We start from the raw sequence: 16573 nt of genomic DNA, 5'->3' as shown, positions 1-16573 counted from the left end.
TGACTTCGAAAACGGCTTCCTTTTATTTTATTTTTATTTTTATTTTTTGGGACGGAGTCTTGCTCTGTCACCCAGGCTGGAGTGCAGTGGCATGATCTTGGCTCACTGCAACCTCCGCCTCCCGGGTTCAAGCAATACTCCTGCCTCAGCCTCCCAAGTAGCTGGGATTACAGGCGAGCGCCACCACACCCAGCTAATTTTTGGATTTTTAGTAGAGACAGGGTTTCACTATGTTGGCCAGGCTGGTCTCAAACTCCTGACCTCAAGTGATCCGCCCGCCTCGGCCTCCCAAAGTGCTGGGATCACAGGCGTGAGCCACCTCGCCCGGCCCAGCTTCCTTTTAAAACAAGTAGAGTGATTTATTGTAAGTAAGGGGAAATAAATGTTCCGTCTGATTTAGGGCATACACACTACCTTGTGTCCAGTGCAGGTCACTCTGTCATAACAAGCCTCACCAGGTGGCTATCCCTGGCTGCACAAAGGGTAAAGCTGCCGCTGAAGCCCAGCACCCCTCCCCAATGTGAGCCCCTACTCTATATGCTGAGGAATTCCTCAGGTCAGTAAAGTCACCTTCTGAGGAATTCCTCAGCATATAGAGTAGGGGCTCACATTGAGGAGGGAGGAGGGCCAGCCCTACAGTGTCCTGAGCTGGCCATGGAGATCCCCTCTACAGACCCTGACATCTGTTTCAGGGACCTCAGAGTTGAAAGAGCTCTTGGAGGTCACCTGCTTCAGTCTCCCACTTACTGCAAGCAATCCTTTGGTAACATCCTTGGTACATGAGTGCTCACCTGCTGGAACACTCTCTGTACTAAGATCCCTACTTGGTTGGGCGTTTCATTTCCTTATGGGGCAGCACTGTTAGAAATCATATTCTATATTAAGCCAAAAGTTGCCTCCCTTCAACTTCCTTTAATCATTTTTCATGATTTCCAGACTCCTCATCAATTCAGGAGATAGGAAGGAAGGATGATGAAGGATTGATTCTGGATAATTCAGTCCTTATTTATTGAACAGCTTTAGGGCCAAGGCCCTGTGCTAAGCAATCCAGAGCATCTCCTGGAGACAGTTGGGATTGTCAGTGTTCTTACTGTGTCTTTCCTGGAATGAGACATAACATTCCAGGTGAGGTCCAATTCATGCAAGGTATAGGGATAATTACTGCACTCGATCTGGAAGCTTCCATTGAATAAGATTATATCAACTTTTTATACACTATAACAATACTGGTTCATTTGTGGTTGAGGTAGATTTAAATTCCCAAGTCTTTTTTTTCTCAGAATCAGTGTCAAGCAAATTTTTTTTTTCTATTGTGTACTGCTTATTTTTATTTATTTTTTGGAGACAGGGTCTCACTTTGTCATCCAGGCTGGAGTGCAGTGGTGCCATCCTGGCTCACTGCAATCTCAGCCTCCCAGGGTCAAGCAAACCTCCAGCCTCAGCCCACCAAGTAGCTGCGACCACAGGCATGTGCCACCACACCCAGCTCATTTAAAAACATTTTTATAGAGCCGTGGTTTCTCCATGTTGCCCAGGCTGGTCTGGAACTCCTGAGCTCAAGCAATCTGCCTGCCTCAGCCTCCCAAAGTGCTAAGATTACAGGTGTGAGCCACTATGCCTGGCCGTGTACTGCTTATTTTTAAATTTAAATTTAATTTTAATTAAATTAATTTTTTTTTTGTTTTGAGATGGAGTCTCACTCTTGTCGCCCAGGTTGGAGTGCAATGGTGCGATCTCGGCCCACTGCAAACTCCACCTCCTGGGTTCAAGTGATTCTCCTGCCTCGCTGGGATTACAGGTGCCCTCCACCATGCCTGGCTATTTTTTGGTATTTTTAGTAGAGACGGGGCTTCACCATGTTGGCCAGGCTAGTCTTGAACTCCTGACCTCAGGTGATCCACCTGCCTCGGCCTCCCAAAGTGCTGGGATTACAATTAGTTGTGAGCCACCATGCCTGCCTAATTTAATTTTTTGAGATGGGATCTTATTATGTTGTCCAAACTGCTGTCAAACTCCTGAGCTCAAGTAATCCTCCTGTCTCAGCCTTCTGAGTAGCCGAGATCCATCCTGTACTTTATTTATTATTTAATTTAACTGTTATTTTAAGTTCAGGGGTACGTGTGCAGGTTTGTTATATAGGTACACCTGTGTCATGGGGTTTGTTGTACAGATTATTTTCTCAAATGGTATTTCTATTTTTAGGTCTTTGATGAATTACCACACTGTTTTCCACAATGGTTGAACTAATTTACACCCTCAACAACAATGTATAAGCGTTCCTTTTTCTCCACAACCTCACCAGCGTCTGTTATTTTTTGACTTTTTAATAATAGCCATTCTGACTAGTGTGAAATGGTGTCTCATTGTGGTTTTGATTTGCATTTCTCTAATGATCGGTGATGTTGAGCTTTTTTTCATATGCTTGTTGGCAGCATAAATGTCTTCTTTTGAAAATGTCTATGCCCTTTGTCCACTTTTTAATGGAGTTGTTAGTTTTTCTCTTGTAAATTTGTTTAACTTCCTTATAGATGCTGGATATTAGACCTTTGTCAGACGCATAGTTTGCAAAAATGTTCTCCCATTCTGTAGGTTGTCTGTTTACTCTTTTGGTAGTTTCCTTTGCTTTGCAGAAACTCTTTAGTTCAATTTATCCTGTAGTTTTTAAACAAAAATTTTCACTACAAACCTAGGTCTTTGTTCATCCATTCATTCAGTTAGTGGCTATTGAGTACTTCATAGTCATACCTGCCACTTAGCTAGGAGATATGACAATTAGTCTACCCTTTGTTCGTTTCTCATTTTAGTGGACTCTCCCAGGGTCCTGTCGTTCACAGATTTGAAACGTATGCTTGCTCTGACTTCATCCTAATTGCTAAAGCATGACTGCTTGTGCTTGTTTGTTCTACAAGAACTTTAGATGCATCTGACTCATTTTTATGGACTCTGAGTCAATACCAAGGAATATGAATGAAATTTAGCTTGGATTTGGGATTCTATTTATCATCATGTAAAGATGATGCTTTATAATTTTTTTCGAATGGTGACTTAGTTCCACACTTTTAGTTAAATATGGTACACATAGATATGTGATTATGCTCAAAGAATTTGCAGAATAATAGTGTGTATCAGGGAAATCAGAAGTGGGTAATATGAAAGCATGTGCCATCCTCCACTGCTGATAGTTCCTGGAGCTCAATTATTGTTTGAGGGAAATATGGCCTTGAAGACCTTTTTGGGAATAAACCTTCTAGAAGCTTCTTCTGATTTAAAAGGGTGATCATAAGCAAAGAAGAGGCAGCCTCAGTTTTACAGGGGACTAAATGTTTCTGAGAAACCACTTATCTGTTGTGAGCTAGAACTATATCACACATCTCTTTTCTTACAAAGACACTGACTGGTTCCAAGTCTGGTTTTGTTTATGCCTTGCTACAATAACCCATGAATGTCACACTGGCCAGCTAAATACTAATCTGTATCAATGGAAGAAATAACCAAGTCAACTGGTTCCAAGAACTCAGTAAGTGTTGGTCAAAACCCTTGAAATTAACCGAATAATTAATATATTGTCTGATAAAATACCAGATTACTAAATATTAGCCATTATGTGTTTAAAAGGGTTTGTTATGATGACATTTAGAGTTAGAAATAGCTCCCCCAAGTTTTGGTCCTGAGCTACTCATTTTGGTAAATGATGAGATTAATATCATTAGACAATGTAATTACTATATTTCAGATATTAGTCATATGTGTCAGTTTGATATTTCTACATATATATGCCCTATTCATACTATACCTAAGCTTCCAGTTTATTTAATTAAGTTGTGACCATCATAAGTAGGAAAACACATATTAAATGAAGATAAGAATCTGAACCACAAGAACTGCATGTGACAAATTAATGGGCAATATAATGCAGTGATGAAAGAGATATTTACATTGCAGGCTGCATTTGGAATGCAAATAGTTTGATTATACATTTCCTGGAAAAGTCTCTAAGAGGAATCTAGGATTTGAGGGAAACTTTTGACTCAGATTTTGTTCATAGACAGACTGTTTTTTACTCAGCTTATAGGATATGACACACACTTGGTTTTCCTTCTACCTCACTGATTCCTGCTTTTCAATCTCCTTTGCTGGTATTATATCAAATTTAGCCTAAAGCTGCCTCCTTACATATTTTAAGTTTGGCCTAAAGGTTTCTCTGTACCTTGTGAACTATAACAAGTGGAAGTGTAAACAGACCCATATCCTACAGTTGTGCCAATCACCAAGTCTTGGCCAATCAAATGTAGCCAACTGTTCAAACCATGTTCAAATAAGGCAAATGCTGAGCCGTAACCAATCCAGCTGTTTTTGTACCTCACTTCCATTACCTATACATCACTTTCCTTTTTCTGTCCATGAATCTTCTTCCCCCATGTGGCTGCGCTGGAATCTCAGAGCCTATTCTGGCTCAGAAGGCTGCCTGGTTGACGAATCATTCATTGCTCAGTTAAACTCCATTACATTTAATTCAGCTGAAGTTTTTATCACTGGTTTCTCCTTTTCTTCCCATCCATTTAATACTGAGGTGCCTCGGGGCTCAGCCCTAGCCCCTCTTTATCTATATCTACTCCCTTGGTGACCTGTTCCAGGTTCATGTCTTTAAATACCGTCTTTATGCCAACAAGTCCCAAATGTGTGCCTTTAGTCCAGAACTCCCTCTGAGTTCCAGACACAAGAACACCCAAATATGAACTCCCAATCTTCCTTCCAAACCTGCCCCCCTCAGCTTTTTCATCTCAGTTGATGATAACTAAGTGTAGCAGTTTATTAGGTCAGAAAAGTGACAAGAGACTTGCAGAGACTTGTGTGGAGTTTGAGTTTTCTCTGAATAAGTTAAGACAGAGTGTTTTGAGCAAGAAGTGGAATTATCTGGCATATTTTAAAGGGCTCATTCTGGCTGTTTTGCAGAGAGCAGACAGTGGAGGCACAAAGATATATCAGGAGAGACCAGTTAGGAGGCTGCTGCAACGACCCAGGTGTGAGATCATGATGACTTGGATCAGGGTAGTAGTAGTGGTAAGAAGTGGTCAGATTCTGGATGTGTTTTCAAGGTAGAGTTAATAGGATTTCTTGGCAGGATGCAGGATGTGAAAGAAAGAGAAGTCAGGGATTATTCCAAGACTTTTAGTTTGAGCAACTGGAAGAGTGGTGTTACCTTCAGCTGAGATGGGGAAGATTGCATAGTGAGTTTGGGATGTCCACTAGATATTGAAGCAAAATGTTTGAATGGGAATTTGAACATTTTAGTCAATTTGAAGTTCAAGAGAGAGGTCTGGACTGGATATGTAAAACTGGGAAATCATTGGCATATAGATAGTATTTAAAACCTCAGAGTGGAAGAGATCACTAAGGTCTAAGACACTTATAGTAAAGAGAATTTCCTATAGACCTAGAGCATTTGTTCTCAACCAGAGGTGCTTCCCTGGGGATATTTGACAATGTCTAGAAACATTTTTGGTTGTAGGGAGTGGTTGCTACTGGGACCTAGTGGACAGACAGCAGGGATGCTACTATATATATATATCTATCCTATAATGCCCAGCACAGCCCCCAACAACAAAGAATTATCTGGCCAAAAAGTCAGTAGTGTCAAAGTTGAGAAACCCTTGTGTAGATGGAGAAGACCAAGGACAGAGCCTGGGACACTGCAATATTTAAGAGGTAGAGAGGAAGAGGAGGAACCAGCAAAGGAGACAGAAGAGTAATCAGGCAAATAGGAGGAAACTAAAAGTTGTGGATCCTGGAAGGCAAGTGAAGAAAGTTTATCAACAAGGAGGTGTGTCAAATGCTGCTGATTAGGGGCATAGCATCAGGTGCCTGTAGTCCCAGCTACTGGGGAGGCTGAGGCAGGAGGATCACTTGAGCCCCAGAGTTCAAGGCCAACCTGGGCACCATAGTGAGATGATGTCTCCAGAAAAAAAAAATGCTGCTAAGTCAAATTGGTTGATAACTGAGAATTATTCATTGTATTTATCATCATGCATGTCATTTATGACCTTGAGAAAAACAGTTTCAGTGTATGTGTTGGGTGGACTTAAGACAGAATGGAAGGAAAGGGAGATTGCAGACAACTAGTACTTAAAAGTTTTGGGCGAGGTTTTTTTGCAAAGGAAAACAAAGAAATGGGGCAATGGCTGGTAAGTATCAGAGAATTGGGCATGAGTTTAGAGTGCTGACTGTCAGACCACATCAAGGACCTTAGAACCAAGGATAAGGCAGATCCAGGTTGAAATGATTCTGGACACAGGTCTAGAATGAGAAAAAGGTCTAGAAATTATTTTTGTTGGGTGATGGCTTCATGAGTCAGAGGCAGGTCTGATGGCTGGGGCCAACTGGACCAGACAGTTCTAAGACACACTATTCTTTATATTCTATCCTTTTCAGTCCAAATAAAGGACTGGAGCTGGCATATGAATTCTTCGCAATAACTCAGTACAAGATTCCTTGCTGTCTCTGACTTCTAGGGGTAGGCTTGTTTTTATTTTATGTGGCTCCAAGGGTGCAGGTAAGTTTCAGGGCCCTCTCTGTCTGGACTATTGCATCACTCACCTGACTCCAGCTTGCTGCCTTTCACTCTCTTCTTTATTTCCAGAGTGATCTTTCTAAATGCAAATCCGAGTCTATCATTCCCTGTCTAAAAACTGTGTATGGCTTCCCATCCTAATCAAGATAAAATTCAGGCTCCCTTGTGTGGCATACAATGTTATCTCAGACTTAGTTTTCCCCGTGTTTTCCAGGCTTGTGTCCAGCTTCTCTGTGCCTTGCAGCAGATATTGGACTTCTCCACATCCATGGTTCCATGTACTTACCGTGCAGAGTCACACCTCCAAACCTGTGCTTAACTTGTTTACCCTTCTATAAGACCCTATCTACTTTTCTGTGCTTGGTTAACTCCTGCTCATTGTTCAAGACTAATTTCCTTTAGAAAGCTGTATACATTAGAATTCAATTTGGTTACAAGTGACAAAAAATAACAGTGGTTCTGTTGCTGCCCTGGAGTAAACATGAGAAAGAAAAGGATATTCTGGGGTCCATGGAGAGGAACATCAGATGCTTCCACAATCTGTTCTTGGAACCACTATTATTCAACTGGGACTGGCAAATCCCAGCCTGATCTTTCTTAGATTTCAAGACTATGATGTTGCTGCCTGGTATGTGCCTTCAGCTCTAGGGAATTAAAGTCATGTATTTTGCTTTGTTTTGTCTCATATTTTGCCCGAGCCTTGTTTTAGATTAACTTGTCACTTCATTAATTCATTCAATGACTGATTCACATGTGGGTTTGCTGTAACTTACTATATAAAAAGTCTGTTTCTTCTGGTTTAGTCATCAGGGTTTCTGGAGGTGTGGAATAGCAGACTAATTATCCCTCTGTAACCACTCATGTTTTTGAGGTGAATTACCTATAGTATGAATTCTTTGCTCATTTACCCTATTATTTGTTTAAAAAGAACTATTGGGCACTTGTCACTTACCAGACACAGTGCTTGGTGCTCAGGATGCAGAATGAGAGACATTCCTTGTCCTGAAGGAGCTGCAGTCTAGTGTCAGGGTAGACAAGGAAAGCAAGAGTGGAGTGTAATAAGTTCTCAGGTCAAGGCATACCTGAAGTGTTATAAGAGTCCAGAAGAGGGGCATGTGATTGCGACTTGGAGTCAGGGAAAAACCTCAAGAGAAAGTAGTGCCTGGAGGTTGCAGTGAGCAGAGATCATGCCACTGCACACCATCCTGGGAGACAGAGTGAGACTCCATCTCAAAATAACCAACTAACTAACTAACTAACTAAATAAATAAAGTAGTGCCTGAACTGAGTGATGAGAGACCTAGGAGTCAACAGGAAGCTAACATGGGCTGAACCAGCTTGATAAAATAAAACTCTCCACAGTTTCATCAACCCTAACCCACACCATTTCAAATAAATATTCGAAGTAAAAAAAAAGTGCTTGGTAGGCAACTTTATCACAAGTTCCCTAATCTCCATCAACCCACCCCAGTGTTACCCCAAATAAATATATAATACAAGTTCCTCAATTTCAACTAGATCCCCACCTGGATTCCTATCCCTCCTCTAGAGACTTCTGGAATGTCACTGCCCTATTTTCTTCACCCCACTCCATCCCTCAGACTCACCCCTGTCCCTGATACCTACAAATCAGCATCATCCTTGGGCTCATCTAAAGAAAGTAATGAGAGATGGATGGAGTTAAAGGACAAGGCAAAGTTCAGGGGCGAGATGAGGCTTTAGGATGAAAAAGGACCAGGAATTGGGTGGGGATAACTGCTGCGCATATCCTGTAGTAGTGTGTGGCATTAAGAGTCTGCCTTATACCTTAGAAGAACTCTTTCTCCATCTCTGCTGGTAGGGTAGAGGATAAAGTGGAGACAGTCTTACTAGTTAAAGTGGAGAGAGTCTTACTAGTGCATCTTGCCAAGGGCTTTTTTTAAAAAACAGGTTCTAGCTCCGTCATCCCGGGCTGGAGTGCAGTGGTGTGATCATAGCTCACTGCAATCTTGAACTCCTGGGCTCAAACAATCCTCCTGCTTCAGCCCCTCAAGTTGCTGGGACTACAGGCACATGCCACCATGCCTGGCTAATATTTTGATTTTTTTAGAGATGAGGTCTCACTGTGTTGCCCAGGCTGGTCTCAAACTCCTGAGCTCAAACAATCCTCTTGCCTCGGCCTCCCAACATGTTGGGATTACAGGTGTGAGCCACTGCACTAGGCCCATTTTAACCATTTTTAAGTGCACAGTCCTGTGATGTTGAGTCATTTGCATTGTTGTGCTTTCCTGATACTTCTTGAGCTCTTTCTATCTGTAGACTTTGGTCCTCCCTTAATTCAAGATAATTCTCTTCTAGCATATCTTGATTATTTTTTTGGCCACTTTCACTGTATGTGTCAGAGTGTGTATGTGTTTTAACCAACATATCACATTCTGAGGAGAGTGCAGCAATGTGGGTTCTAGTGGTTTCTTCTTATTCTCCTGGGCCGCTTCAGAATTTAAGTGTTTGGTTTAATAAGGTTAAGGAGCTGTTTTTTTGTTTGTTTGTTTGTTTGTTTTTTTGGAGAGAGGTCAGCAAAATGCTCTGTGGATAAACCAAGAACTTAGTATGCAAAGGGCTTTTGGTAGCCTGTGCACACAACCCGAGCACACATGGTATGAGTGAGTGTCCACACACAAGCATGCCCTTGCTTTCCTAGGTCACCTGTGGAGAAAGAAACATCATCTCTCAACAGAGGATTGTTCCTCCGTTTGATGATACGTGCATCCTGGCATCTAGAATTCAATTGACTGTTCTGTCTTGGAGCCAAGAATCTAGAAAGTGAGTGGGAACATCAGATGTGAGTCAATATTTCACAATGTCACCAAAGAGAACATATCAACACTCAGTTGACAGGCAGCAGCCCCGTGCAGATGATGACAAAGGCTGGATACATGTCAGGGTGTGAGTGTGGAAGAGGGCAGGGGCTGGGGACTTTTATAAGAATGTTTCCGTGCCTAGCTCAGTGCTGGCCACATGTTTAGTTAAGCAGGACATTTCCTTACTGGGAGTCTGGTTGGAATTGATTTTCTATTAACTATTTATTTTGATCTTCTATTTTCTCCATTTTAATAGGTTGTTAGCAAAATCAGCTTAATGCTGGTCATATACATTGATTAACTGTTTCATTGATCATACAAACACAACTATTAAATGCTTGTGTGTTACAGAGAAAATTATTGTAACTATATTCATACTAGACAGATAGACAAACAATATGCTGGGAAGGAAGTTTTTTTTTCTTCTTTTTAATAAGAAGTAAATTTGATACTCAAGAGGTAGCGTGGTGGACTTAGAATGCCCCTCCCTACTTTGCTCATCCTTCAAGGTCTGACTGAAATATGACCTCTCTCCAAAGCCTTGCACAGTCTTCCCAGGCCCCGTCATGGTTCCTTCTGCGGCTTGTGTGTGTTCTCATAGCACTGCATATAGCTGTGTATTTACCTGAGGCAGGAAAGTGACCCTTATTTATCTTTTGCATGTAGTAGAAGCCCAGTACATTCTGACTAGTTTTTGTTGTTGTTGTTGTTGTTGTTGTTTGAGACAGGGTCTAGCTCATTGCAACCTGGAACTCCTGGCTCAAGAAATCCACCTACCTCAGTCTCCCTAAGGGCTGGGATTATAGGTGTGAGCCACCATGTCTGGCCCTTGATTCGATTTTAATTTCGATTTTCAAAAAGTAAAAGGAAGGTTTATTGTTTTTGCTAATTTTACAAGTAACCAGGCTCACTGGATTGGGATTAGACAATAAAGTAGAACGTGCAGTCACCTTCAGCCTATCACTTAGAGACAACCATTATGAATATTTTGGGATATTTATCTCCAGATCTCTCTCTCTCTCATATGTGTATATATATTTATTTATATTCATAAACTTAGAGGTAGAGATTTTTCTTTTTTTTTTCTTTCTTTTTTTTTTTTTCTTTTGAAACAGAGTCTCGCTCTTTCACCAGGGTGAAGTGCAGCGGCATGATCTCTGCTCACTGCAACCTCTGCCTCCCGGGTTCAAGCAATTCTCCTGCCTTAGCCTCCCGACTAGCTGGGACTACAGGCGTATGCCACCACACCCAGCTAATTTTTGTATTTTTAGTAGAGACGGGGTTTCACCATGTTGGCCAGGACAGTCTCGATCTCTTGACCTCATGATCTGCCCGCCTTGGCCTCCCAAAGTGCTGGGATTACGGGTATGAGCCACCGCCCCCAGCCCGAGGTAGAGATTTTTCTAAATAAAAATGAAATCACACTATAACTTCTTCTTCGTCAGAAGCTCTTTTAACTCAATATGCCATAGGCATCTTTTCCTTCCTTTCTTCCTCCCTCCCTCCTTCCCTCCCTCCCTCTCTGCCTCCTTTCTCTCCTCTTCTTCTCTTTTCTTTTCTTCCTGTTTTTTTTGACAGAGTCTTGCTCTGTCACTCAGGCTGTAGTGCAGTGGTGCAATCTCAGCTCACTGCTCACTGCAACCTCCACCTCCGAAGTTCAAGTGATTCTCCTTCCTCAGACTCCCGAGTAGCTGAGACTGTAGGTGTGCGCCATCACGCCCAACTAATTTTTGTATTTTTTAAGTAGAGATGGGGTTTCACCATGTTGGCCAAGCAGGTCTCGAACTCCTGATCTCATGTGATCCACCCACCTTGGCTTCCCAAAGTGTTGGGATTACAGGCATGAGCCACCATGCCTGGCCACCATAGGCATCGTTCTGTATCAATAAATATGGAGCTAGACCTTATAAGAAAATAATCCAAAATTATAAACAAAAATGAGCATATGAAGGAAACATTTACTTAGACTGAGAAAAAACTTACAGCGAATTCCATGTGATATGCTTCGGGATATGATCATGACTTTAAAAAAAAGCAAACAAACCCTACAGCAACCAGTATATTAAAACAGGAAATATTAAAAGCTTTCCTGTTGATGTCATGAGTGAGAAGATGATAATGTCTGCTATCACCATTTCCATTAAACATTATCCTGGATGTTCTAGTCAGAGAAATGGCAAGAAAAAGAATTTAAAATTAAGAACAAGAAAAGAAAAAAATAAAATGTCAGTGACATATGGTATAGGTAGATAATTTAAAAGTTACTACATATAAACTCTCAAAATTAATGTTAATTTTTACAAGTTATCTGGATAGAATAAAATATACACAATCAAATGTAGTGATTTATACATTAGAAACAGTAGAAAATAATATTAGTAAAGTATACTACTTAGTGTAGTTTTAAAAAAATTGAAACCCAAGGAATCGATTTCATAATGAGTGCCCCAGACCGCTACTCCCAAACTACAAAACATTATTTAAAGACATTAAAACTTACATCATGCTCATTAGTTGAAAAACAGTATTGTAAAAATGTTGGCTCTCCAAAGATACATCTGTAGTTTCAGCGAAATATCGAACAAAATCCCAGTACTCTTTGAAATGTGGAAATTGACGACATAATGTTAACCTTTCCCTTAAACTGTAAAAGGCCAAGAATAATGAAAGCAATCCTGAGGAATAATGAAGGTGGAGGAAGCCAGCATGGGATATTAATTCCTATGAAGCCAAAGTAACTGAGTCAAAGTGGGACTGACAACTCATCTCCTATCTTTTCCCCTGCAGATCTCTTCTTCACCTCACTTGGGATTCCACACTAGGAACTGGGCTACTCTCCTGTCTAGCCACTAGTCTAACCTTACTAAGTTTCTAACACTTCATATCAGACCTCTCCCCTGTTCATCCCCCACCACAGTGATGTCTTCCTCATCCTATTCAGGTATTGACACCCATACTAGGATACTCCATGTATAGATATTCTCCTTGCTCTCTGTGATTTATGTCTCCACTTGGCTGAGCCAGGGTACCCAGATTTTTGGTCAAACATCATTCTAGATGTTTCTGTGAATGTATATTTAGAAGATATTAACATTTAAATGAATAGACTTTGAGTAAAACATATTACCTTTCCTACTAAAAGTCTTAATAGGAAAAGATTAACCTTTCCCAAAGAAATCCTGCCAGCCCACTACCTCTGGACTTGAATTACAGCATCAGTTCTTTTCTGGGTCTCTAGTTTGCAGGACTACTTTCTCTCTCTCTGTATATGTGTGTGTGTGTGTGTGTCTGTGTGTGTACAGCTGACCCTTGCACAACACAGGTTTCAACTTCACAGGTCCACTTATACGTGGATTTCTTCAATAAAAGTAACACCAAGTGTGCCTGCTTCTCCTAAGCCCTCCTCCACCTCCTTCACTTCTTCTACCTCTGCCACTCCTGAGACAGCAAGACAGCCTACTCAATGTGAAGAAACAGGAATAAAGATCTTTATGATGATCCACTTCCACTTAATAAATAGTAAATATATTTTCTCTTCCTTGATTTTCTTAATAACATTTTCTTTTCTCTAACTTTGTTGAATGAATACAGTACATAATACATACAACATACAAAATGCATGCTAATCAAATGTTAATGGTACTGGTAAGGATTCCTTTCAACAGCAGGCAATTAGTACATAAGTTGTGAGTCAAAAATTAGATGTGGATTTTCAACTGTGAGGTTGGCATTTCTAACACTCACGTAGTTCAAGGGACAACTACAAGTATACACAGATACAAACACACACATACAGACTCATGCATATGTATTAAGATATAATAGAAATGTTCTTTTTCTCTGGCGAACCCTAATTGCTTTTAGTTAGTTCAGTGGGTTCTGACACACCACTGAATTCTCACTCTCCTTGGACACTCTTCTAACACCACTTGGGCCCTTGGGCTCTTACACCACACTCAGGTGCTTATAGTTTCTCTTAGAGAACCACTCCCTTCCTTACCTGATATACAGTCCCACTTGCTAGGTCCCATCTAATAGGTCAAGTTCAAATTATTCAGAAAGAAAAATGGAAAAAAACGAAAAAAGGAAAAAGAAAGGGAAGGGAATGGAATGGAGAAGAAGAAAAAAACAGAATATTTAATAAATTTTGAAAGTGAATATTATAATGGATGACTCATGCCTAGAGAATAGATACATACATCTACTTATGTCTCACCCTTAGCTCAATTATGCCTAGGACTGGATTAACAAATGCCATTACACAATATCATGGCTTTAAAACTTAAATTCATTACATGTTTTCTCTTGCTCTAGGATGAATAGAAAGAAATACTTTGTTTATAATAATGGTCTATCTAAAATGTTTTTCAGTTTGTTCATACGGGCACAAGAAATGTTGGAAATAATTTTTAAATGTATGGTCATATATCTAGTTTTAAAAGATATCACTCAAGTAATTTTTAGATCCAACAAATAACTATCTTAGTAGATTATTTTTATGTTTTTGAACAATGTAGCTATGTTCCTTTTATTTTTTCATGACATACTGGACACAAATTACAGAAATGGTCCATGCGGTGAGGCAGCTGTTATTTCATATCCCAACGAAAGATCTCAGAGCTTTCTTAAAAACAATTGTTAATAAAGTAAAGCTTCGTGATGATAAAAGCAAAGTGGAAAACCTTTCTATAGTTGGTCCTAAGAAAAATGTAAGAAAAATTTATGAAAAACAAAATCAAATTAAAGACTATCACAGGACTCTTCTAGCCCTCAGATGTTTATCATTACTGTTGAAGTCAATTATTGAATAAAATACTACTTCAACCTAACTTGATAACATGAAAAGTTTAAAAATTCAAGATACCCTTCAACAACATCATTTTTGATGACTAAATGACTGCAATAGAAGTTGAAGGAGATACATTCTTTCTGTTAGTAAAGATACACTGTGCTACTTTTTTGGAATAGCTAATATGGCAGAAAGTTATATAGGTCTTTAATATGAGTTGAAAATCTTATTGTTTAACAATTCTGCATGTTTTCTTAAGGCCTATGAGAAAAGTAACTTGCAGACCTAGTGTAGTATATACCTAACAACATCTAACAAGTTTGCCACCTTGGAAACGTTCTTGCAGTTATTCAAAATATCAGATATATTTGCAAAATTACACTTTTTCTTCCATCTTCAATATTAATGACATCATTTTATTTTTCTTTTTCAGTTGTTTAGAGATCTTATATTAATGAAAAGATTGGATTAAGAGTATGGGAGATATTGTGAGGGGAACATCACTAAAACTCTGAATGGAGAGGTGTGAGGGATCAATCTTTTGGTAAAATAATCCAGGGTTACTTAAACTCTGATTTATCCTGTTTGTTTCAGTAAACTCTTTGTTTACTGAATGCATTATGTATGAATTATTAGAGACTCTATTAAGAAAAATCAGGTGAGGGAAAGGGAGAGAGGTACTCTCATATAATTCAAATTGGTTTTGAAAATTTATGAAGGCAATAGAAACATATTTCCCTTTATACTAAAGGAATAAAAATGAGACTTTCACTTTCCATCAGAGATGCAGGGAGCAGGAGTGTCTCACCTACATCCTTATGATAGAAAAAAAGATGAATAAAATATGAATAAAATGCAAATCATAACTTTTCTTGAACCCATTAAGCAGTTGAGCTTATGGGTAAACAGCTAACTTAAAATCTCAAGAGTGATGGGCTCCTGTAGGAAGAAACAGGATTTGAACACTTGTTTACGTGGGGCAGAAGTCACCCAATGCTGTATAAGTAAGTATAATGAATCAGCTAGAAAATTTTAAGAAGTTGCTAAATACCAAGGATGGGTTGACAAGAGAAAGTGAAGCCCCTGAATGCTGCAGACGTAAGGGGCTTTATGCCTCTTGTGGCTGATTTCTTTAGTAGCCTCACTATGTACTCTATATGAAGATTAGAGATAATCTTTAGAGAGCCCCATTGGTACTGACTGGGGCATGAGAACAGCAACTACTCTTCAAGCCCTATTCAAGACCAATCTCTCCTTTCTCCCTTAAAGAATAAAAGTCCTTATCTTCAATAGGGAATGGCAACAAAAACTATGATTTGAGAGTACTGGTGAAAACCCTTGCAGCTGGGAAAGGAAGCCAGGAGAAAACTCCACTCCTCAGAAAGGAATAGATCATCCTCAAGACCAAGATTTACAGAGCTTGCCTAATATTGAGCTTCATGGGAACATCACCCTAATGCTAATGAGTATCTAGTAAAAATCAGAGTGGAATATAGCTGGGAGAGCTGCAAGATACAGATTTTTTCTGGGTAATACAGCAAAAGGGGAAACCAAATCTAGACAGGGGGCAGATTCTATATACATGTTTTTCCTAAAATATTTAAAGCTTTTGATATTCCCAGGGTAATCATAGCAACAACAACTTGAAACTCAGCCCTCTTACTGACACAACCCCCCACAATACATGCCAGGCAGAAGGAAAGATGTGATTATCTCCATGTAAAATAAATATTTACTTTAGTATTGACATTCCTATACCCCATTTGTGGATTTCAACCAAAAATTCTGAGACATCAAAAGGCAATAAACACACCTACTGAACAGATATAGCAATCATCAGAACCAAACTGCAATATGACACAGATGTTGGAATTATCAGACAAAGGTAGATTTATTTTTAATGCATGTGAATCAAAGAAACATTTTTTTGTGGAGAATTTAAATGTATATAATTTTTTTTGGTAAGATCAGTCCCAAACCAACTGGTAAATAGACAATTTTTTTTGTATTTATAATCTCACTTTTCTGGTCTTTTCTCTCAGTTTGTGCATATCCTCATGTTCTATTTTCACTCCTATCAAAAACCTGCTTCTTAAAAAGGAAATATATAACTCACAATACACAGTGAATGAAAACATTTCTCTTCCAACCTTGTTGGAGATTAAGTCTTAATTCAGAGGCATAAATTTATAATGATGGAACTTGGGACAACATCAAAGTTTGCAGTGCCAATTGGCTGGTGGTTAGAGTTGTGTATGTGGATATTAAGAAGATGTTGTCTCCATGTAGACATAGCTCTCTTGAGGATTCTGGTATCATGTCACTTTAAAGCCTTCACCAGTGGGCAGAATGGAATCATGAATTAAATGGGAGAAT

General features: G+C 39.6%; 1 protein-coding gene across 1 annotated transcript in view; it reads left to right on the top strand.

Moving 5' to 3' along the window:
- Nucleotides 1-12949, top strand: part of TBC1D30 (TBC1 domain family member 30) — a 120214-nt gene extending 107265 nt beyond the window's left edge. Inside the window, exon 16 of the transcript XR_010129308.1 lies at nucleotides 12196-12949. The gene's annotated coding sequence lies outside the window, so the exon portion shown is untranslated. The remainder of the gene's footprint in view (nucleotides 1-12195) is intronic.
- The last annotated feature ends 3624 nt before the right edge of the window (nucleotides 12950-16573 follow it).

This window comes from Gorilla gorilla, chromosome 10, assembly GCF_029281585.2.
Source record: "Gorilla gorilla gorilla isolate KB3781 chromosome 10, NHGRI_mGorGor1-v2.1_pri, whole genome shotgun sequence".
Lineage (NCBI taxonomy): Eukaryota > Metazoa > Chordata > Mammalia > Primates > Hominidae > Gorilla > Gorilla gorilla.
The sequence above is the reverse complement of the archived record's forward strand: the minus strand, read 5'-3'. Positions and strand labels throughout refer to the sequence as shown.